The 24,564-nt window shown below is 46.6% G+C and overlaps 1 protein-coding gene across 7 annotated transcripts in view; it reads right to left on the bottom strand.

The window, feature by feature from the left end:
• LOC139052454 (alpha-2C adrenergic receptor-like) overlaps nt 1-24,564 on the bottom strand; it is a 744,579-nt gene that overhangs the window by 714,864 nt on the left and 5,151 nt on the right. Inside the window, exon 2 of one of the 7 annotated variants that reach the window (XR_011509914.1) lies at nt 21,063-21,215. The exons of the other annotated variants lie outside the window; for them this stretch is intronic. The gene's annotated coding sequence lies outside the window, so the exon portion shown is untranslated. Of the gene's footprint in view, nt 1-21,062; nt 21,216-24,564 lie in introns of those variants that run through there. 7 annotated transcript variants of the gene reach the window in all.

Raw genomic sequence — 24,564 nt, 5'->3', positions numbered from 1 at the left:
TCGTCCACCGTCGATTCTTTATCTCTCTGTTTATTGTGTAAGCGTGCTTCTACCATCATTCACACAGCGAGAGAGAGAGAGAAGCAAAAGCTGTTGTCGACGTGGCCCTGCTCCTTCTTTCTTGCGTTCTTCCGTGTTTTCACCCTGGTGGTCCCCTGCAATGGCTTGTTCGCGGAAGCTGCTCTGTTGTTCTCGCTAGGCTCGCTGCAAACACTCCGCTTCCGGCGGTTTGGCAGGATTAGAAAAAGGTGCTCTCCGTTTATTACAAGTAGTGCGATGGTTACCGCCTTTCTCGCTCCAGTTCCCGCGTGCACCATCACGTTCTCTCACGTTTCTTTGCGGCGCAGATATCCATATATATATATATTTCGTACATTAGGTGCCTAGTGGCCTGGCCAGCAGCGATTTAGTCTGTGCACACTGGTTCTTGAGTGGTTTTTGCTGGCACGCTTCCAGAGAAAGACGACGAAGGGCAGGGAGTATGAGAAATACCAGAAAGTGCGAGCCGTCTAAGAAAAAGGACAGAATGTTTGTTAAAACGTGGGTGACAGACGACGGTAGAGTCTATTTCCTGTACAGCATTAGCCGTGATGGGGTGAAACTTCACAACATAAATATTAGTCAAGAATATGAATAGAATAGAATTTATTGACAAGAAAACAGAAAGGTCGACCTGAGCTAGTGCGCTCTAGTCTGCTACTCTGCAGTAGGGAGGAGGGAAGGGGAGTGAAAGTACTGGGATGGCTGGTGATAATAAGAGAAGTGGTGTGTGCTAATGTATATGAGACAGGTGCCGTGCTAGAGCCGCTCGTCGTACTTGGTGTCCTGCAGAAATTTCAACAACACTTTAGTTGCACGCATTGAACTTGCAGTGTCAGGCCATGGGCCGAGGATAGCTTCCTCCGACAGTGGTTGCCTGCCAACGCTGGCTAGGAAACTTTCCAAAGTCCTTCGCTCCAGCATGTACGCTGGGCAATCGCACAGTATTGTGTTCCAGTGTTTCAGGCATCTGGCAGTGTTCACAATTAGGGCTGTTCGACTGGCCGATGAGGTGCGCGTAGCGACGCGTGAAAGCAAAATCCAGCCGAATCCTGTGTAGCAATGACGTTTTGATCCGCATAACCTTCGGGGGCAAACAGAATTTTCCGTTCGGGTCGATTATATATAGGCGTCTCTGGATGTTCTCATTGTGGGCTCTTGTGTGACTAGTCAAGAAAAATTCAGTTACAGAGTGCAGCTTTACAAAGGGGCCCATCGATATCGTAGCACCAAGAATCACGAGCGAATTAAGTTACCTTTACTATCTAGGCAATTTCTTGTTTTACTGCGACATTCGGCGGTGCGGGTACTACACTGCAGCATGCAAACTGTGTAGCAAAGTCGCACGTGAGCAAACATTGAGCCTTGTACTGCTTTGTTTCATTTGAGCACAGGTAGGCTCACACAACAGCAGGTAAATAGCAGTAGACAGCGAGCAGCAGAAGATCATACTTTCATAATAACTGAAGGCGACATGCAAGTAGAAGTCTTGCAGATATTGATGCATATTATAGATTGATATAATCGCACTATGCTGTTACGTTACCGTCACTCGAGTGAAGCATGAGCAGCTGCGAGGGATTGGCACTAAAGACACAATGAAAATGACCGTAAGCCATAGCGGCTACTGAACACTGCTTTCCCGACACTTTTCCTGGCTTCCACGACTTGCTCTATCGGACAAATTTTACCTGATGAGGCTATACATAATCGTGGTTGATGCCAGTAATACAGAGATAAGTAATGCACATTTAAACAGAAGACACATGAGAGTTGGCGGAGAACGTTCACGGAGTGGATTAGCGAGAAAAATGATGGAACGTAAAAGTCGGGAAGAGAACGCGGATAAGGTATTATCTCTTATGCCGATAGGGCAGCTTACACGCAAAAATTGAAGTAGTGTCAATAATCTTCTACACGGCGGCAGTTATTCTTAACGTTCCCGACTTCAGTATGACAATGTTCAAGAAGCCTAGACTTGAATATAAAGTACACTGTTGCCCCTTCGCGTTACATGAGGAGGGAGGGTCCTAACTTGTGTTGGACCTTCGCAGGTGCGTTCCATTTCGCATTCTGCATTTGTTACTTTTATTTGTGTGGGTTTGTTTTCATATTCAACCATATGATCCTGACCATAAGAGCCTTTGGGCCCTATAACATAAAACTATTCCAATATGTTTCTATTCCAATCTTCTGACGTCAAATTTGCGTAACCACCGCCGCAAGCACCGGGCGGTCACCCACAGGGTTGTCTGTACAGACCAATCAAACGCTCTCCTCGTTCATAGAAGGTCACTTTTGTTTGCTTGAAAAACGAATGACATTGCCTACTCCGAGTGGCTTGTCGCATGTAATTGGCTGATAAGAGGCCAGGAGAACGCTCAAGTGGAGAGGGATCCGCTGGGGCAGAGCCAGTGCACTGAAAATTGATAACCGGATGAAGAGGATGGTGCCGGCATCTGCGATTGGTCGGCTTTCCCTTACTTAGCTTATGGTGGCTAGTCGAAAATCGCGGCGGCATGCAATGCAAGCTTAAGAATGACGCTAAAACTGACCCTCAGCAAAGAAGCATTGGCAGAATGAGGTGGTAAACGTGCCGAAAGTGCTCGAAAACGTTACACGGCCACGCAAGAAGTTTTATTATACGCAAGTACACCCATGCTCTCCGGCAGGTGCGAGTAGCCAGCGTCTTAGCGATCGACGGCAGCTATCTTTTATTGCTTTCGGAACGGGGCAGCCTGCGGCTATTCCGAAGAAAATTCAGTTTTGTTCGGCATATTAATGCATCTTTATTGCGTACACGTCACTTCGACGCGGTGAGTTTGTGCGGTTTTGTGACGTCGCGTGACAGGCTAGTGAAGTGGGTGCAGCCCGAGAACTTTTTACCAATAGCCGAGGCCTAATGGCGAAAAGGGGTCGAAACAGAAATAACAGTTTTTCTTTTTTTCGGTCAAATCAAGCATAATCATTATGTACACATCATATCAGATGGGGAGCTATCGCGGTTTTGGTGACGTCGCGTGTCAGACAGGTGAAGTGGGGGTGGTCGAAAAACGTCTTTGACCAATCGTGGAGGGCTGATAGCAGAATTGGAATAGAAAAGTTTGGAATAGTTTTACGTTATAGCGCGCTTTGTTACATGGATGCACTTTCGTAATAAATCACTTTACGCGATATTTCATGGGTGCGTGACAACCTGCCGTCGCACTGTCCACTAGAGTGATGGGTAAACTACGGATTCATTTTCGTGTCATTTCATTTTCATTTATTGTTACGTTATACATTTGCGAAATTTAATATCCGGTCTGCTGAAGCACCATTAATTAATCAGAACTACGCAACGTCAGAGAGACGCGCAGTTGGGAATTCGGCGATTTCTTTCGCAACGTTCAAGTTCGGCTGTTCCACGGAATTAAACGGCAGGGATAGTAATATCCTCGAAGTTAATTATTGAAGAATTTGACCTGTGTCGTGGTTCTCTTTAGCTCTCTGGTATGTCGTGTTGGGTGCTCGGAGAAATCCAGATTGTCCTTATTGCCTTCCCGAGAGGTTCGAAAGGAACTCGTCGTGCCTTTTATTTTTATTTTTTTTAGCTATAAGAGCCTACGTGGTAGATTTTGTCAACGCTACGTTCTAGCCCTCGATTGGTGCACATTACATTTTTCAATATTGCCACCCTTTCTATTTTTACCTCTTAATTTACTATGCTTCTTTCTCCCCAACCCCCATTTCCACCACTTCCAAACAAAACTACCTCCCAGTAACCCCTCTGCCTTTCTATCTGCGCGCCCGCTTTGTCACTTGCTATCATTTTTTTTTTGCTCTAAAGAAATAGAGACAAAAGCGAAGGAAAAACCGGGAGGTTAGTCAGTGTAAGAACCTGCAGGCTACCGTCTGCTGAGGAAAGTGACATAGGGAATAAAGGGAGAAAGAAAGAAATAAAGAAATAAAGAGAAAAACTCACAAAATAACGCGATGCTAGGCACAACTTTAAAATTCGGTCGCACAATTCCCAAGCCTTTGAGAACTTGAGCAGAGCCCTTGAGGCCTTGAGTGCCGAAACCCGTCTGGACCAGCGCCTTAGAACTTTTTGCTCTGTGAAGGGGCTACCGTCAGAAACCAATTGTCGCCCACGAGATGAAAAATTCCCGGTTCTTGTTCAATTATATGGACACTGCAGGCGCATTTCTGCCATAGGCGTTGGCGTCGACGTTGCCGCGATGGTCCATATAAAGTCCAAGGTCGATAACACCGTCGCCTCGCAGCGTGTGCTTTATGTGCGAGTGAAAGCACGCGAGGGAAGCCGACGATTCCGGCTCAAACTGGCGCGGGCGAAGGAGGAAAGCGGAGAGCAGACACGCCGTCTTCCGTCGCACGAAAGGACAGGGGGGGGGGGGGAGGGGAGATAGGAGGGAGAAAAGGAGGGAGGGAAAGGGAACGGCTTGCTATCCCGGCAGGAACTGCGCATTTCGCGTCCGGGCGCTAGTGGAGTGCACGAACGTGGCTCAATCTCGCGCAGGAAAGCGAGGAAGCACGGGAGGGAGGACGGCTTCGACTGCGCCAACAAGTGCGTACTTGTTCCGGTCGCACGCGGTCGCGTGCTCCGTCTCTTGAAAGGGATCTACAGACGGCTCGTACCTTTTTGGGCCGCTGTGCTCAGGCCGCTCTTGCGTTGACGCGATAGATAGCACGAAGGTCACTTTGCTCGCTGCTACTCCCGCGCTTGCTCGTACCTGCGTACCGCGTCTTGCAGCGAGTGTCCGTGCTCTTCGAGTGTGATGTGCTGATGTTTGCTTGTGCGCGCTGACACCATACTTGTTCATTAAGTTAGTAAGCGAATGTTACCAAGTTCATAGGGCCGATAAATCTACTATCCTTACTTCTAATAGCTGTCTATTCATTTGCTATCGCAATCCATGCTGCGCCTTTCGGGCTAAACTGCGACTGTTTTTTTTTCGTGTCCTGATGATGAAAGGTTTGGAACCTGTTTGTAACAATCGTCGAGCTTAGTGACATAACATTTTGTACATATACAGTTTCACTGCTTTGCGATGACGCACTATTCACAGTATAGAACAATGCTCTATCCGTTTTTTAATAGGCATTTAGTAACCTGCAATTTAGCAATATGGCTCACACGTAGATAAGGCATATCAACAACACTTTGCCGACAAGAACGTAACTTTGGTATGGAAATGTCAGAGTGCACACACACTGGTATGTAGGGGTACACTAGGCGAACTTGCTGCAATGTCCAACAGGACAAAGGTCCATCATCCCATCCATCGTTGCTTCCCACTCGTTAAACGAGGAGGCCTTGCCCCATTTAGCGACCCTTTTTTTCCCCATATATCGAGGCGAAGTATGCATGAATGCTGAGTCCAACGAAACACACGGTCTTCACGGCGATCGTTAATAGGGCGAGGAGCTAGCGTCTAACACCACCCGACATTCAGCGGAAGCGCTTGTCAATCCATAGCCGCTTTGTCCGCTTTTAGACGGGTCTCCGCGCGACGCATTTTGGGACCAGCGTTCGCTTTGATTGAGCTGACCGGATTTCTTGTTTCGCATACAGCCTGCCCATTGTTGTCAAGGTCGTTATGTTCAGTTCCAACGCTCAGTTTTGTTCGCGCTTGCTGTGTCTCGCTTCTCGCTCCGTGTCACGCCGAGCGCATTGTTCGGCGTTGAAAAGCCGAAGCTGGTGATTACTCTCCTGCACTGAAGTTATTCCGCGTGACCTTCCAATTCTACAGCATGAGCAGGAAGTGTGACTTTCTCGTTTTGGCTCCTTTTGTTTGTCATTCGAAAAGAAAACATTCAGTCATGTGCTAAAGCCTAATACGCGAGACGTTGAAGCAGCACTTACTCATGACGCTGAAGCTTAAAACATTGCAGCGCTAAGTATCGCCTTAGAGAGCCAAGTTAAGTACAACGGCAATGTAGACGTGACATTCGGTCGAGTTAAGGTCAGCCAAACATTCGCGCTATTCGAGGGAACAATATCCTAAATAAGCCTATGCACCAACAGCGCCAAAAGAGTGCGCTGCCCTCTTTTTCGGGACTAACCTTTAAATGCATTTTATGATAATAATTAACGATAATTTTTGTTTATAAGAATTGCAGGGCATTTCACACCTTCATTAGCGGAAATGAAAGCAATAGGTAAACAAATAATTTAAAAACAACTTTTTAATAGAATCCCCTAACTACAAGGCGTTGAGATCTATGCGCTCTACTCAGTGTCTTGAGCAGACGTCAACTTGTGCTTAAAAAAATTTTGTCGCAAGGAGGGCCAAACTTGCCGGCAGGTATACGCTATATGCTAACTACAAGTTCTTTATTAGGCCTGCGCAAGAAAACGAGGGTGCTTCTTAGAGGCTTCGGCAACTCATCTGCTGAGGCGTGAGATAAAAAAATATCCGCCTCGATTCCACCCTGTGAAAGTGGATGCACAGCAAATCTGTCGCCGACATTAGACAAGCGCCACCACCACAAGTGACGTACGTCACGCACACACGTACGTGTACGGAAGTGCAGCATACATGATCATTTCTCTAGGCCATCCGCCAAGCGCATGTGCCTTTTTGAACTAATTCAACTTTTCCAAGTAAAGTGTGTCAGAGAATTCGTGCTGTATGACTTACACACAAGCTGCAGACATGATAGCTTCGGATTGTAGTTCGAATATACGAGAAAACATATTTCTGTCGTGGGGAAACTCAAAGACAAAGCCCTTTTGTACGTGCCGTTTGAGGTCTGTCTGAGAGACCGCAGCCGCTAGGTAAAGGTACGATTTTAGGACAGTGTGTGGCCTAATGTCGATTACTGTCGCAGCTCAAGCTGTGCGACATATGCAGCGGGCAGAGCGACCATGCATCAAGGACAGATACGTTATGTGCCCACGTACGTCACACGCGCACGCACGTGTGCGGGAGTGTATCACACGCCCTCATTCTCCTAGGTCCTCCGTCAAGTGCAAGTTCGTTATTGAACTAATTGAATTTCTCAACGTAAATTGTGCCAGAAAATTTGTGAATTACGATTTACACACAAGCTGCCGACATGATAGCTTCAGATTGCAACTCAAGCATACGAGAATAAGGGCATCGTCATTAGTGATGAATGACGTCATCCCGTCAAACGTGACGTCACGTAATGACGTCTCCGTGAAGTGATGATGTCACCTGAGGAAGTCAGGTGATGCCTCTTGGAGAAGTAGCACACTGTGCGTTCCCGCTTTGCACTGACTCCTGGATCGGCCCACATTTTTGTCTAAGCAGCACGCACGCGGACACGTAAAATCTCGACCAACTACAGTCTAACAGCTTGACCGTAATTGATGAGAAACCCCGAGCGATGAATAAAGCCATGGTGACATGCCAAAAGCATTGAAGAAAGAAGTTCGCACGAACAGTTCACAAGCTCTTCGGTTAACAAAACTAATCACGAAACAGGCATCGGAACAAATAGTTCAGCTACTATGAGAGAGAAGAAAAATAGCAGTGGCATTTTGATCCGACAGAAAGCAATGCCTACACAACATGAGTCAAGCTGTTACCACATACACAATGAATATGCGCAAACATGTCTAAACCAACGGCTTTGCAAAGTTGCAAGTGGAGCGAACATCGAAGCATGTGCTTGAAATAAATTCCGAAAGAACAATTACGCTCCTTCTTGTGTTCATTGCTTTCGACAAACCACGAGTTGCAGCTCAAATCAAAGATCCATATGCATACTTATCAGGCTAATCATTGCTGAAAGAGCGAACATTCCCATTTTTGCGTACTTTGCAATCACCTTTTACATGAAACACTCACTACGGCAAACGCAACCTTTAGACTAAATAACACGAGTAAGAATTATGATAACTACCTGAATTTATTAACATGCCTTGAGAAGTTGCGGTGCAATGGCGTAATTGGGCGCAGTTATTAAAGCTGCGTAACAATAACAACATCCACGTAGAAACTGCGAGGGCGCCTTTCAACATACGCGTCTGCGGCATGAGTTGCTAAGGCAGTCGATGCCCTAAATTGCACCCAACTTAACACGTAACGCTCTTCTCAAGCCGACAATTCAGTGCCAGTCTCCACTTCTACCTCCTACGCTATCGAGGAAACCATGGGTAAACAGGGATAACACAATTAGAAGCTCCGCAGATGCTCGCCAGCACATTTTCTCGTCGTTAAAGACATCGGTTAATTTTTTCATCATTTCTCTTAGTTCATCTCAGTAAACGTCTTGATAACATTTATCAACAGTGGGCTCTTCCCATCAAGCTCGCGTTGCTCTTCACGAGGAAGCCTTCATGTTCAATTTCTCCCAGCTCATGTTTATCGTCTCCAGGTTTGCGCTTCCGCCTTCGATAATCCGTTTATTATTGGGCGCCATCGACGTCACGCACTTTTTTTCTTGTATTTTTATCTCGCTGTTGCACCTCCTGAATCATGTAGCGCCCAACTTTATAGGCCTTAGGATGCAGGGGGAGGTGAGAAGCCATCATCTCTTTCCGATAGACGTAGCGGGCGGCGAAGAAATTGCCGCGCCGGAGCGCGTATCAGGTGGCTCTTATTTCTGGCGATGACACCCGTTTCGGCAGACTTTCTCATCCCGCTCCAGAAAGAAAGAAAGAAAGAAAGAAAGAAAGAAAGAAGGAGATAGAATGCGTGGATGGGAGGCGAAGACGCCATAACTGCCGCCTGTTCTCACAAAACAAAGCCCGCTATGCTTATGTGTTTATTTTACTTTTTATCATTGTTATTATTCTTTTTTTTCCTATATGCGCCAAAGCGCCTCGCCGGCTTCGGAGGCTATCTTTTCTGGGAATTGGACCACACTACTGCCCCTCATGTCGTCCCAGCAGCACATAACTTCCCTGCCCGCGCTCTATCCCGCCTCCTTTCCTTCCTTCGTCTCTACAATTGCTGCTCTTCCATACTTCTCTTCTTTTTTTATTCGTAAATCCATTTCCTAGCTTTGTCTTCTTCGCCAGATGCGCTGGCATGTTTGCTTGTTTGTTCTACCGTAGTTCGGCTGTACGCCGTAAAAGCAAACAAGCTGCCTCATAAACACTGCTGCACTCTGGTGAGAAGCCAGTACAACCGAACCCCTTGCCCCCCCCCCCCCCTCTCTTTCACTCAGACACTCACTGCCCGCGGCGAAGAAGAAGGGGGGCAGACGAAGACGAGCGGGGGCAACGAAATAGGAAGGAAGCCACTAATCATTCGACAAAACGAACGTCGAGCGGGGCAAAGAAAATGCCCTCGAACGAAACGCATGGGTCGCTGAGCCACTGACGTCCGAAAGCGATGAGAAAAACTTTGCTGCTCGGATGCTCCCAGGCCCCTTTTGTCTTGGTTTCGGGCGCATCGTCTCGCAAGAAAAGAAATAAAGGGCAATTTACTTTTTCATTGTTATTTCTGCATCTCTAGATTGCCAGCCTATGTGTCTTCCTCTTGCAAGTAGTCTACTTTCTTGTCTTTTTGTTTTTTTTCCCTTATGCGTATGCGAATCATTTTTAACCATCCGTCATATCTCGCCTGTTGTGCTGTCGACGCGATGTTTTCTCTCCCTTCTCTCAGGGCTGGCTGAAGCTCGGCGTCACTCATGAGAGCGGTGCCCCGTGCTATAGGCGGTCATGACACGATATCTCCGAGGCTTGGACCGCATTCTTCGTATATAAAGGGATTGTTGAGGAGAGAATCTTGCTTCGCTGCATTTGTGTGTGCCCAGAAGGCACACAATACTGGAAGGCCCTTTCGCAGAAGAGCGCAGTATTTCGTGTACCCTTTTGCTGGTATGAGGGCAGACGCATTATGAAATAATGTCATTAGTAAAAGTTTAAGAATAGAGTGTCATTCTTTGCCTGTTGCTTATAGCTTCGAACACGAGGAAGAACAAATGCGCATGCATACACGGTCTCAGAACAACTTTCCATACATTCTTATGGCGTATTGTCTTTTGCTGAGAGCACTTTGATAACAGGGGACTGCTACGGATATACTTTTAGTGTGGCCGAGTTGCGGGGTTCTTTCATCCTTAGTAGTTTGCGCGAACAACACAGAATGCCCTCTGGGTACTACCCTAGTGTGATGAAAAAAAAAGAAATAGATGGCCCCAGAGTTACCCAACTTGTAACTTTCTACTTGTAAGACTAGAACTCTCCACAGGGTGACCTGTTTACACATAGTTCTAAATGCATACAACTTAATAACTGCACAGAAGCATGTATATAATAGCACAGCTGTGTGAAAGGTGCCAGTAAGTTGCCAGTGCCATCTGTCTTCTGAAAGTTTGAACAGACCAGATCGTTAGTTGCTTATTCAGCTAATTCACTAAAACATCGCTGTCATTATACAGCTTGTTGCCTGTCTCATAACATTTATCTGGAGTGATGAGCGCAGTTCTGTGCACTCTAAAACAAAATTACACTGTTTCTGTTGTATCTTGCCACACCCCAACAAACGTCATCTGTCTTGTCCGCATTTCCTTTCTTTAACGCTGCGAACCCGGTACTTCCCAGTAACGAACGGCATGCGCGTTATCAGCATTACATAGCATTCCCGACAGGAAAGTAGCGTGCGCGGCGTATTCAAGAAAGGAAACGCAAGCAAGGAAGATGACGATTATTGTTGTGTGGCAGCTATACACCCCCAAGGGTGTACCTTTGTCTCACAGTGTATATCTGAATATGTGAATTAATAAAAAAAAATAATTACATATACTTTTAGGTAGCGCTGACTGATCATCTTCATGTAGTGCGAGCGAAGTAGATGCACGAAACGTGTTCTACCCTCATATACAATTACACAGACAAACGAATGGTTGAACATGGTTAACATAAACTATTAAGCATTATTTATTACATAGCTATGATTGTGCAAGGATATTCCGTTACTCCCAACATATAAAGTAAAAGCAAAGCGAGGTGAAAAGCAGGCATGTGATTCACCTTTCCTTATTTACCAAGTTGTTCGAAACATAGAATTGTTAGCGATTATTGGGAGCAACATCGTGGCACTTACTGTGGCCAAGAGAATACTTTCTTGGCATGATCAAAACTCTGCCCATTTTAAGCCGACAAACACCCTGCGTTGAAACGTTGGTTGCAATCTGAGACATGTGTTGCTGCACCAAATCTTCGTCATTGAAACATCCATCTTTCTGTGAACATTTGTCTTGTTTAGAAATATCACCATGTAGATTTCTGAGGCGTAGAATCGGATTTTTGATAACCCTTGTGGCAATCTTATGCAACTCTTTCAATTTTAGTTCTCTGGAGAAAGAACAAAATCGCAGCATACGTATAGTAGGTTCTTTTGAACAAGAAAACGTCTTCATGAGGTCTGATTGTTTTATGATGCAAAGAGATAACTTTGTGCAACCATTCGATTTGCCCGACGAATTATACAATTTCTCACTGTACAGCTACAGCTGAGCGAGCTTGTGCAATAAAATGCCAACAGGGCAAAGCAACGATTATTATGCTGCGTATATCTTAATCTAATGCAGTTACTGCCTTTCTTCGCCGAACAGACAATTTGGATGGTATTACCCCTTCTTAGGTTGAGCAAAAAGCCGACAGCTTTCTTTCCCATCACTACTCTATGCTGTTCACCACGCGCCCTGCAGTCAATACTGCTGTGTGTGAAATTGAAAGTGAGGTGACTTTTCGAAGAGTACCTGCGTACGTAAGCATTCGAAAGTTGCTACAAACTTGGTTAGGTACGTAACCTATGAAGGTCTTAACGCCACTGAAAGAAGGCGCAACCACGGGTGCAAAGTTAGGACACGAGCAACCAACGTCCCTAGTAGAAGAGAGCTACAAATAGTGGCTGAAATATTCTTTTTTTGTGAACACGTTTATTGTACAGGCCCCAGACGAATGTAGCAAATGAAATAGATTCTACTCGCGCATCTGCATACCACGAAAACAGTGGTAGTCTTTCTTGAAGGATCATTTTATTTCGCGAGGCGCGTACGAAGTTGGAGGGACGGGACTAAGAAGAGTGTGTGTGTAGGCCAATTGGTGAATCATGATTTGGGAAGTTACGACAAAGAACACACGGGACGAAGAAAAATACTACACGAAGTGGCACTGACAACTGTTGATTTAATGAAACAGACGCCGAGCTTATGTAGATCAGACGCAAGTGTGCACACGAAAGCAATGAGAAAACCAAAAAAAGCACAGAGCGACTTTAAAAGAGGTGCTGCACAAATGCTAAGACAAACGATGATAGGCTACGGAGATACTGAACACGCGTGTATTGCGTGAAAGTTTTTAAAGACTGCGATTATCGGCAGAAAAAAAATGGCCATGTGGAAAAAAAGATTGTAGAAGCAGTGGCCATACGACGCTTTAAGGATGGAGAATGCGTCAGTTCGCCGTCAGTTACTGTTGGTCAGAAAGAACTTTTGTTTCCTTCCACGTGATAGGCAAGTGTCCGGTGCCTCACTAGTCTAGCAGCGTTGCATTACCTTAGCATTTTTACCGCACCCCTGTTGAAGGTCGCTCTTTGTTTTTACTGGTTTCCTCGATGCTTTTCGGGTGTACACGCGTATTGGATATATACAATCTCGGCTGAGTTTCATTAAATCGATAGTTGCCAGTACCGTTTCGTGTTGTCTCTTTCTTAGTCCCGTGTGTTCTTTGCGGTAACTTCCCAAGTCATAAGTACGGGACTAAATGGCAGTCGACTGGATTCCACAGGCAAAGTTGAATTCTGTAAATATTACGTGCCAAAGTTATGATTTGATTATAAGGCACGTCGTATAGTAGGGGGACGTCGGATTCATTTGAACCACATGGATTTTAGGGTAAAGGCTCGGGCGAGAGTTGGTCGTGGTTCATAACTTCGGCGTCTGCGTAGCGCATGAATGTAGGAAAGGAATGACAGGGACAAGTAAGGAGCGCGAACTTCCAACTGGTCTTTATTTGCAGAGGAGCACAATACATATGTGCGGGAAACAGGAAAACACACAGAAAAAAGGGGGATACGCAAACCAGCATATTAAGTGAAATTACTTCACGTGCCCACAATTGCCCTGCGCTTGGCCAGATAATCTCGCTCAAGTCATGGCAGAGCGATGGAAGGGGTGCCTACGCAGTGGTCACTTCGATTGTCAATGTACTCCACTTCAATTACTTCTTCGTTTAACTGCGACCTATGCCTTTCCAACACCACGCACTGATGCAGGAGGGGGGTGCACTTGCAATCCCGCTAATTAATGCCAATATGCCCCTGCACCTTATTGTACCCGTTGTTTCGGTGCTCGCGCAAGTGGTTGTTGAGGCATCTGCCAGTTCGACCAACATAAGTCTAGCCGCACTTCAGTGGGATGGATTAAACGACCCCTTCTACGCACCCGATGATACCAGACTTGTGCTTGATGGAGCACGAAGAAAAGTTAGCGCGTGGTGCGTTGACTCACTTGCATAGATTTTGTAGTTTCTCTGGAGCCAAGAAAACAACATGCACTCTAGCGCCCTGGCCAATGTTCCTTAACCTTTGCGAAATGCTGTGCACATACGGCAGAACGGCAGGCATGCACTTTTCAGCAATGTCATGTTTCTCGGGTTTATGTCCTCGTTGCACGACTTTGGGCATATTTTCAGCCACCGAAGATAGCAAGTGTACTGGATAACTGGCTTCTACCAGGCGCTTTGCCTGTTGAGTGAAACTACTTAGCATTGTGTGGGGGTGAGATTTCGTGAGGGCGTTGGCAAGGGAAAGGTTAGTGATGCTCATCTTAACTAACATTGAGTGGGCCAAGCTGAAAGCCAAAGCGGCTTACCGCTTCTTGGTTCATATATGCAAGAAACGTTTGTAGGCTTGAACAAAAACTTCAAATCAAGAAATCGTAGGGCGTCTAGATCGTGTAATTCGAACGTGAGAACAAGCGGCTTCAGGCACTCACAGAAGACAGCCACGGTATCTGAAGATTTCTGGAAACGCTCATTATTACATTTTACAAGTACTAAATGATCATCAACATAGCCGCAAGCATTGACCATTACTGACTTGTCAAGCTTTTGGGTCAAGGCATGGTCGTAATAAGCAAAAAAAAATGACATTGAGAATAGGCACCAAGCAAGATCCGATACATACACTACTTTCTTGCATGTAGTTATTGTGACAAAGGTGGCCTTCAAATAAAAATGAGCAATTCCAGCAAGAGAGAGAGAGATGAAGAGGAAAGGCGGGGAGGTTAACTACCCTACACTGGGGTTGGGAGGTAGGGGTTAGAAAGAGGACAGAGGGGAAAGGATTAAAAAAACGAAAAGCAAAAAAAAGAAAACACATCGACACACACACACGCGCACAAAGGCCGTTCCAGTCAGAGACGTTCACAAAAGGCCGGTAGATCGCAAGAAGCGCAGTAGCGCTTGCACGGTGTCAGGATTGGGGGCTCAATCCCATGGCTCGTGATACGTTGTCAAGATTGGAGTCCGGCATGAATTCGAAGGTAGCTGGCCCATGCCGTCGTCCAACTTATCCACGCTGAGGACGTTGATGAAGGGAAGAAGTGCTTCTCATCGAGAACGAGGAATATGGGTTTATTTACAGTATTTAAATCAGTCTAACATGACTGCTTGAGAAAAGTGCATCAGTCTAACATGACTGCTTAAGAAAAATGTGTCAGTCCAAGATGACTGCTCAAGAGAAGTGTATCGAGCATTCGCACCACAGCAGTTTTTATACACTCGGTCCTCCCGCGATACAAGGTAACGCGAATGTTCGTTTACTCATTGTCAAATTGCCGCCGCCCCGCAGAACAGTTTAAGTACACATAGGCACACACATTCCGATGTCCGGCGCCGACGTCGGAGGGGCGCCGTTCCGGGAAGCTCGGAGCCATGGTGGGTAGCTCGTTGTCCTGCGTCCCGGAAGGCGTGTGGGAAGCAACAAAAAACGGCTTTCCCGCGGCAGCTTGCTCACACGTAGCAGATCAGGTCCGCGCTGGAGAGCTCGGGCACAATAGTTCGCCCGCCGAACTCGTTTCGTCACAACGGTGATGGGGCTGGAGGAATGGCGGCGGTGTCAGCACAAAGCCCGCTTCATCGAACGCATCCTAGATGCATCGACGGAGAGTGGGGGATGTGTGTCTTGTTCCCCGGTCGTAACTGGGTGGCAATCTTGCCATTGCAGCTCGCCATTCTTAACAACGGCCTTCTTCTGCGATGTTAGGTCCCGTCGATGGTGTAGAATTCTTTCTTCCGATAGTGGTTGGACGTCCAGCTGGTCGAGCTCGTGGCGAAGGCATTCCCTCTGTGGACTGTACTGAGGGCAGGCGCACAAAATATGGCCAATCGATTCTTCATGGCCGCACTGGTCACAGGTTGCGGTATCGGTCATGGCTATGCCGAACGCATAGGCTTTGGTAAAAGCAACGCCCAACCACAGTCGATACAAAAGCGTCGGGTCTCCACAGCGAAGCTTTGATGGGAATCGAAGGCTTAATGTGGGATCAAGGGAGTATAGGCGGGAATTTCTGAAATGATGCTCATTCCATTGCGACGAAGTGTACTACTGCGCGAGCAGGCGGAGATTCCGTGCTGCGTCGGTTAAAGATTGTGTTATTGGTGCGTGGTAGTCTTCAGTATGTGCTGAACGGGCAGCTTTATCGGCCCGTTCATTGCCGATAATCCCGCAGTGACTTGGATGCTATTCGAAAGTCATTTCATGGCCTGCTTCACTTATATGGCACATTGTCTCTACATCTTAAATACTATAGCTATTCGTGCGGTTCGCGTCGTAATGGTGACAGTAGAGACGGCATCGCAGAAGATCGTCCACTTGTGTGGCGGTTCATCTTCAATGTAATGGAATCGATGGAAGGCGGTAAAGGGCGCTGCGAGCTCTGCTACCGTAGATGTTCCGTGAGCCGTCTTAAATCTGATGGTTGAAACTGTCGCTGGTATCACGATTGCCACAGCGGAGCTGTTTGGCAGAGTAGATTAATCAGTGTAGATATGCGTAGAGTCACGGTATATGGCTGGTGATGATAGATCAGCTTTTTTTCCTGATACCAGATATTGTGAGGTTGATTTTTGGCTGAGCAAGGCACCATAGAGGAATCGAAGGTCGCGCAGCGGGAGTGAAACAAGCTGGAAATGATTTACAATGTGCGGTTATCGTTTGGCTGAAAGATGTGCGTGGTCTGTCCACTGGTAGACAGGCTAGGTGGGGGAGAGGAGTCCGGGCAAGATGCCTTATATGGGACCTAAGCGCTTAAATTTCAATGTGGGTCTTGACAAAGTGGCCTCTAGCGATTGCTATAGTAGACACTGTTGATGCACTCTGAGGCAGGCGTAGACAGATGCGGAGCGCTTCAGCCTGAACACTTTGTATTGTGCGTATATTCGTTTTATATGTGTTGGTTATTGCTGGCAAGTTGTTTCGCAAAAGCCTAGAAAAGGCACCCTGTACAGTTGTAACATAGCATTTGTCGACCTACCCCAAGTTTTGACAGTGAAAAACATGAACAGCTGGCAAATGCCTGTCAACCGTTTCTTCACGTATGATACGTGAGGGCTCCATGACCAGTCGCTGTCGATTATGACACCTAGAAACTTGTACGATCGAGCATATGGTATTATTTGGCCATTTATTATTACGCTGTGGTTTGTGATGGGTTTGCGCGTAAATGGCACTAGTGCGCATTTCTCGGAGGAAATTTCCAGGCCTCGATTACGGAGGTAGATAGCAGTTTGAGTGGTGGCTCTCTGAATTCTCGCTCGCAGCTGTAGGCGTGTTACTGCAGACGTTCGTATGCAGATGTCGTCCGCGTACATTGATAGCCTGATTGTGCTGGGCACGTGCTCAAGGAGAACAATTACGGTTAGATTAAATAACATAAGGCTAAGTACACCACCCTGGTGGACGCCGCGGTAGCTACAATCTAGAGAAGTATGGCCTTTCTCGGGGCTTACACAAAAGGATCGTAAGGAGAGATAGCTTCGTATTCATTGAAATATTCGGCCACTCACTCCTACTTCTTCGAGAGCAGAGAAGATTGCTTCATGCGTAACGTTGTCGTAACCCCCTTTGATGTCGAGGAACAAAAAAGTGCCAAGACGCTCACGGCATTTTTCATGCTGAATGCAGGTCACCAGGTCGACGACATTATCAATCTATGATCGACCACGTCAAAAGTCCACCATGGCATCCGGGTAGGTGTTGTGGTACTCCAAGTACCACTGCAGGCGACCTAGTACCATCCTCTGCATTAATTTGCCCACACAGCTTGCCAAAACGATCGGGAGATATGATGAGAGTTTCAACGGCGACTTGCCAGGCTTCAGCAGTGGAACAAGGCAACTTGTCTTCCAACTTATTGGTAGCGTGCCATTTCTCCAAGATTCATTGTACAGCTCAAGGAGAACAACTCTCGCTCAATCACCCAGTTGACACAGAGCTCGGTAGGAAATTCCATCAGATCCTGGCGCTGATGTGCGGCTACACAAAGCTAATGTTGCCTTAAGTTCGTGGATTGAGAATAGTAGATTTATGCGGTGATCGCGTGGAGGCGGACAACTACTCGAATGCAGTGGAATGTTGGGAGCTGTGAGTTGGCCGCGTAACCTCGCGCAGAACTCATCTGCCTTGTCAATCTCCGGTCTCTTTTGAGAGAGGGCTAGAGCCTCTAATGGGAACTGCTGTACGGGGGTGTCCGGAGACCGTGCAACGTTCTCCATAGTCGCGATGAAGGCTTGCATGTATCTAGAGACACACAGAAGGCAGGCAAACGTTGCGATCCGAGCTTGTCTAACCGGCGCTGGATCTTTTGCTTGCGCCTGGCGGTCCGTAAATCATCCATTACCTTCGCACACGGGTAGTTTCTTTCAGCACGTCATCGGATTGCTCCAAGTCGTTCTGGTTCCATATCAAATTCTCTCAGTTTCAAAGAGCATGTGAGAGTACGCATAATGTCTTGCACCGCGCTTTTGATTGCCTCTTCCAAGTGTGCTTCCATGACAGACTTAAATTTAGTCCAGTCGACTCTTTGGATCCTATTCCTCATATCGAAGGAGAGAATCCTCTGATTTGACGAACGTGGGGATATGGTCGCTTCCGTGCGCCTCTATGTCCGCAAACCACCCAGCACATCTGACAAGGCTTCGCGAGACAAAAGCCAAGTCACGACAGCTGCTGTATGGGGAGCCACGTGGAAACGTAGGGCTCCCATCATTCAACAGGCAGAGTTCATTACTAGAGGCGAAAGATACCAGAGCTCTACCTCTTGCGTTGATCTCCGAACTTTCCCAGAATGTATGAAGGGCGTTGAGAGAGAGAGAAAGGCAAAGGAAAGACAGGGAGGTTAACCAGAGATTATCTCCGGTTCGCTACCCTGTACTGGGGGAGGGGAAAGGGGTTGAAGTATCCAATAATGACACAGGGATCGGGAGTTGAGGAAAGGATGTCTCGTAGTCTTTTGTGACAAAATCGTCTTGATGGAGTACGTAGGCACGCCACATCACTAAACGTAAAATTCTCTTTCTTTACTGTTAGGCATACATAATTATCGTCATTGGGTGGCACAAGGTGATGAATGTGAGTGAGGCCACAGCGAATAAACACTAAAACCTTGATGTTTTCACCAACAGTTGACGACATTAACGATTCACATCTAGAAAGCCTCATCGTGTTCGATATGTTTGGCTCGCAAATGACGATAATGGGACACATTTTGGCATACACGAAGCGACGGAAATCCGAAATGCGCGCTCGGAGTCCGTGGGCATTCCACTGAAGAATAGCTGCTTGTCGTACCTCATCCCTGAAACACAGTCGCTGCGGAGCCATGATCTACTCAAGGGTTGCCATCATCGGTCTCAGAGTGAGCAGTCCTTGAAGCGCACTTCTGACAGACTGTGTGTGCATGTTGTTTAGCAACACGCGAATGACATTCATTAAAGGCCTAAGAAGAATTATCACTTGCTCATCTGTTTATCATGACTCCTCGGATACGGCACCTTGCTGTAGTGGGGGCGGCTTCTTTTGTGGCTCTTCTGCCGGTCGTGTACGCGTAAGGGACGGCCATTCATTTGTAGAGAGAGATATGGTAATTTTCGCCCTTCAAACAACGGTGTGTGTGTGTGAAAACTTTTATTGCCATGAGGTCCGGAGGCTCAACTTCTCAAACATCAGTGTTTTGTGTGCTGAAAACTTCCGCTGATGGTGCTGCTTGACGAGTACACTTTTTTTGAAAAGTTGATGCTTTCCGTCGTGAGGGCCTTCGATGGTGACGTCGTCTTCGCCGGACTTTCGCAGCGGCCCCTTTGTGGGTATAGGTGTTTCTCACCATTTGTTTAAGAATGGTGATCTCTTTCTTTATCTGGGGACAGTCTTGAAAGAGGTGCAGTGATCACCTTGACAGTTAGGACTCTTCAACGTAGTTGCGCTCCGGTTAACTTTTGTGTGGGGTTGCGCGCATCGAGGGCACACAGCAGAATTTCTGCAAACACCCTTCACATGGTCAATCTTCTGACGGTTGAAACATTGCATTGGTCTTGGAATAAATGGTCGAACCTGGTGGCGAAAGTGGCCAATCTCGACGTAGGATGGAAGACAGTAACCTTTGAACGTTATCTTCACACAACGTGTGTTACAGAGGCGGCCAACGTGCACAATGACGTTGTGTTCACTTCGTGGCTTTATGAAAACTGGGAGGTCTGCGTTAGGTATTTCATTGTCAATGTCATAGATGACTTCTGTTATTGTGGCACCATTCGCTGGCACGATGGATCGAACCTTGATGTTGCCCAGCTGCGTTACATATTGTAGTATGTTCAGCGCACTCGGCTTCATCACGTCGATTGCCAGGATGTTTCTCCTAGTGCTTATACTGACATCCGTGATCTCGTTTGGCACAGTCTTTTCTAGATACACGGCGAGTGCTTGCCGGTTGAGGAAGTGTAGGTTGTCAGTGGCATTCTTTAGCACAAACAGTATGGAGTGAGGCCATCGTTGAGGTGCAATTCTCACGGTGGTCGAACATGACACCGAAGGTGCGCTGAGAATTCTTCGTTTGGCCTTGCAGTACTGGACAACTCGAAGGCTCTCTTCCGAAGACTCGTCACCTGATGCGGAGTGCAGCTTTGTGTCTTCGCTATCACGCGATCTATTTCCTCGCTTCCTCGAAGCGATCTCCGCGGGTGAACGGGAATCGGGAGGGTCCTCGGGGTGTTGTACATCCAACAGCGCGATGTAGGGGGCGAGAGACCCCACAAGTGCAGTGAGAAGTAAAGAAAAGCACGGAGATGGGTGAGATGTGTTCCACAAGAGAAGCATTTCGTATTCCTCAAGCGAATTCCAGCAAACTGTTGTTGCGAATACCCGTGTATGTTCAGATCGTGGAAGGTCCGAATGTCTCCATACATTCTTCTACACACAAGAGTAGCTGTTTTTGCGACAGAGTAATATAAAGCTTTAATGTCTGTTGTGTTACCTTGTTTAAGAATGTTAATAACAGCGTCTGAGTTTTTTATCACAAAAGAGTAGTCAATGGTTAGAAGCTTAATGTTTTCTTGCAAGAAAAGGGCTACAGACTTTCGCCAGGTCCCATTTTCTGTAACAATAACCCGTAACAGGCAGTCCAATTTGTGAGTTTTTGCTGTGAATAACATGTCCAGACTCAGCTTTTTGCAGATGTCGATTGCTTTTGAAAACCTTGGGAATCTTAAGGCGTCACAAAGTTTTTTTGCACGGTTCTTGAGCTTTACTGAACATATGTCGTCATTCTGATTAAAACCCGGCTGCACTGCCTGAATGTCTCTCGTGTTAAACATGACTTAAGCGAGATTATCTGACCGAGCGCAGGGCAATCGTGGGCACGTGAGGTAATTTCACTTAATATGCTGGTTTGCGGATCCCCCCTTTTTTTCTGTGTGTTTTCCTGTTGGCCGCACATATGTATTATGCTCGTCCACAAATACAGAGTAGTTAGAGGTTAGCACTCTTTGCTCGTCTCTGTCCTTCATTTCCGACCTTCGTGCGCTGTGCGAACACCGCCGTTATGCATACCTGGGAATCTTTAAAGCGCACGTAAATCCGAGTACACAAGCATTTTCTTTTTGCATTTCGCCTCTATTGAAATGTGGCCGCCGCGGCTGGGGTAGAACCTGTGACTGTCTTCAGCAGCATGACGCCATAGCCACTGGGATACCGCTGCGGGTAAATAAAACCGAACCTGAGAAAAAGGTGCTGTTCGAACCCACACTTGTAAGGCCGTACTGTGACCTTAACGCCCTCCCATTATCGCTCGGTTTTCATTTCCATCCCGCACACAACATATCTATTTACGTGGAAGTGAATGCGCAGAGTACCATGTAGGAGGCGACCATACAATAGATTGATGGCTCAGCTTTCGTGTCCATTAGACAACGCATCGCCACAGAGCGCAAATACTTCTACTAAGGCTCATTTTTCAGTGTACGATCAGAGTATTTATCGGTTGGGATGACATGAACATGTAAAATTAGGCAACGCCAGCTCATGGGAGGAACTAAGTGATTTTCAAGGAGAGATGTATTGTTGCCTCGATAAACCTGATATAAGTTCCATTTCAGTACCAGTCTATATTTTAAAGTGATTTCCTTGTCTCATGACTCGCAGCACGCTTTGGCTCGTTGCGCAGCGATGTGACGAGGACACCACAGAGTAGACGCCTCACACTGCGCTGACGCCCGATTTGAAATTTTAACGCGAAATGAGATTAGGGCCCCGTGTCGCAACAAATTCGGCGTCCCACGTTCAGCGTCGGCCGTAGTTTCGACAAAAACTTATCTTGAACCACGCATACCGAACCACGCAGGTCCTCCAAGTAGCGTAATGAAGTTACGGAACTGAATTTCTCAAAGCAAAACACGGCAGAAAAATCCTAAAGTACGACTTACGCACATCCTAGAGACATGATAGCGTCGGATTGTAATATTATTATACGAGAAAACATAATTCTCTTACGCGTAAACTCAAACAGAAACTCATTTTTCAGCGTTTTTAAAGTTCATATAGCGGCCATGGTCTCCGAGATCTGCGCGTGACGGCACGCGCATACCTCATAGGTGATAAAGTGGCGGGCGCGGTACCTTGAAACACCTCCAGATAGTGCGCAACTACGCCACAGCGTAATATACGTCGCAAGAGGCAATTGCAAGATTGGTGGAAGAAAAGTAACCAAACGACAAACAATGGAGGCGCACAAAAACAAAGTTCAAAATAGAGGTTTAGAAAGTTTGGTACAAGAGCATGGTGGCGCACCCCACCACCCCGTTCCAAAGGGAACGCTCATATCTATCCCTCCATCCATATATCCCTACAACTATCCATCCATCCCTCCATCCATCTATAGTCCTTTCTCAAGTGGGCAGCTTTTTTTTCACGGTCACATGCTGGCGTCAGAGACGAAGTGAAGTTTAATCCGTAAACCGCGGTCCGCGCTCACCCACTGTGTTCTAGTTGTCTGCTCGGCCATGACTTGTACGTAATAAAGGAGTCCGTCAGTCACTTCTCAACATGCGCCACAGGCCTACAGGTGGGTGCCAGCGTGGTCAGGCTTGCCTGGATGTGCGTGTGGAAGCTTGGGTGCAGGCGCTAGGGAGCAATTTTCTAGCAAACAATAGCGATGGATGGCCAAGACCAGTTCATAGTGCTTCGAAGAGCTCAGTGAGTTCGACCTTCTTAGGTGGCGAATACTTGTTGGAATAGAATCCTCGCGAGAACACGTTTACAGCTTGTAAATGCACGACTCCGTGGCTGCATTCTAAATGCAACCAGTGGCACGAATTTTCCCTTTTGCCCTCAGAATTGAATGGCTGGTTTTGAGAGATAACTTGTGAGACTCATGAAAATGGCTAATTGATTACACGGAATGCCTCCGTATATTTATAAACCCGTCTCAACAACAAATTGATTCCTGTATTTCCTGAGCGGTGGGCTGCGTCGGCTATCGACTGATGTATTTACTGCTGTTCAAGAACGCTCCTAAGTGGTTTATGAGGTAACGTTTCATAATCAAGCACTTTAAGCTCCTGTTCAATGGGGCTGGAAAGAACGTATGATTATCAAATAACCAATTATGACATGTGTTGCCTAGGAGCATTATTTAAGTTTGGTCATTACTTTATTCAAGAAGCCGCGCTGCCTATAAGTCGTCGAAGCAGAGAAATTGATCTGCGAGAATCTCGCTAGAAAACAGCTCGACAACAGTTTTGAGTACTTGATTAGCATTTCATCCAATATATCAGGGCCAGTGGCATGCCGAGAGAAATGCACGACACTTCTCCCTCAAAGAAGCCATCATCCTTCATCTTGGAGCCTGTGTGGCTATGAAAATAACGATACGCGCCTAAAAGCCGGAAAAGGGATTGCAATTTTTCAGCAAGGTAAGAGTGTTTCCCAAATGCGACCTTCCTAGCTTGCTCATTATGAAGGTTAATAATTTCGATGCATTTGTAAAAAGGGCCGTAAAACACAGAGGAAAAAGAACGTGTTACCTGCTGCAGTTGTTGCAGGTTGCGCCAATGAACAAAAGCAATTAGGCGTGCTGCCATAACGAAGTGGCACTTAATGAAGACGGAGAAATTTCTTCTAGTTTGTCTCTGCACGTTTCAGCTCTTTCGTTCAATCGGCACTGCATGATAAAAGCTTGCGCTCAAGATATTTCTTTTGAGTGTAGTTCGTAAACCTGATATTATTGAAGCGTGAATCTGTGCGCCTACGATGCACGAAGACACAAAAGCGTTGCTGAAATTTTTTTTTCAGATACGCACAAAGCTAGTGCGACCGCCTGCGACTTATAGAACCGTGAACATTTCATCATGTATGGTAGTGGCGTGCTGTGAACATTTCTTCTCTCACCTTTCTGTTCCCTTTTCCCCCTTCCGCCATGCAGGATAGCCAAGCAAGCTCAGCCTGCCTTTTCATCAGATCTTTCGTTTTATCTATCATCGCTCCAAGGTGATGCCCAAGTTGATTTCACACAGCAGTACAGAGATCACTGACTCTAGACCACGGAGTGATTTATTTTTGTCATTCAGCTGCTTAGCCGTCCCGCATCTCGAACTAAATATAGCACAGCGCTTGAACAAGGAACCACAAATGAACGGCGCAAAATATTGAGATGCTGCTCCCACATATATAGAAGAGCACTGCAGAATTCCCCTAAGTATTGAGAAAGATGGGAACGGTCGAAGGGAACGAAAGTATTGATATACATGAAGACTGATTTTACTTGTGACGGCTGGATAGTGGATGTATGGCTGTATTCAAGGTTCCTGTAAAATATGCAGAAAAAGCAGGAATGAAATAATTCATATAGGATATTTATCCAACCAATAAATAAGCAGCCATTTATGTTTACCTCCAGACGCACATCATATTTGAACTTTTATGGACGCAAACATAGGAACGAGTGAACGCTCGAACACAGTTCGCGGAGAAGGCGCACTCAAAATGTCGAGATTTGCACTTGATGGCAAATTTGAGGTTAGCCACTAATGAGCATCGATTGTACCTC

Source organism: Dermacentor albipictus, unplaced genomic scaffold (assembly GCF_038994185.2).
Source record: "Dermacentor albipictus isolate Rhodes 1998 colony unplaced genomic scaffold, USDA_Dalb.pri_finalv2 scaffold_23, whole genome shotgun sequence".
NCBI lineage: Eukaryota > Metazoa > Arthropoda > Arachnida > Ixodida > Ixodidae > Dermacentor > Dermacentor albipictus.
Note: the sequence above shows the minus strand (reverse complement) of the source record. Positions and strands in the feature narration are given on the sequence as shown.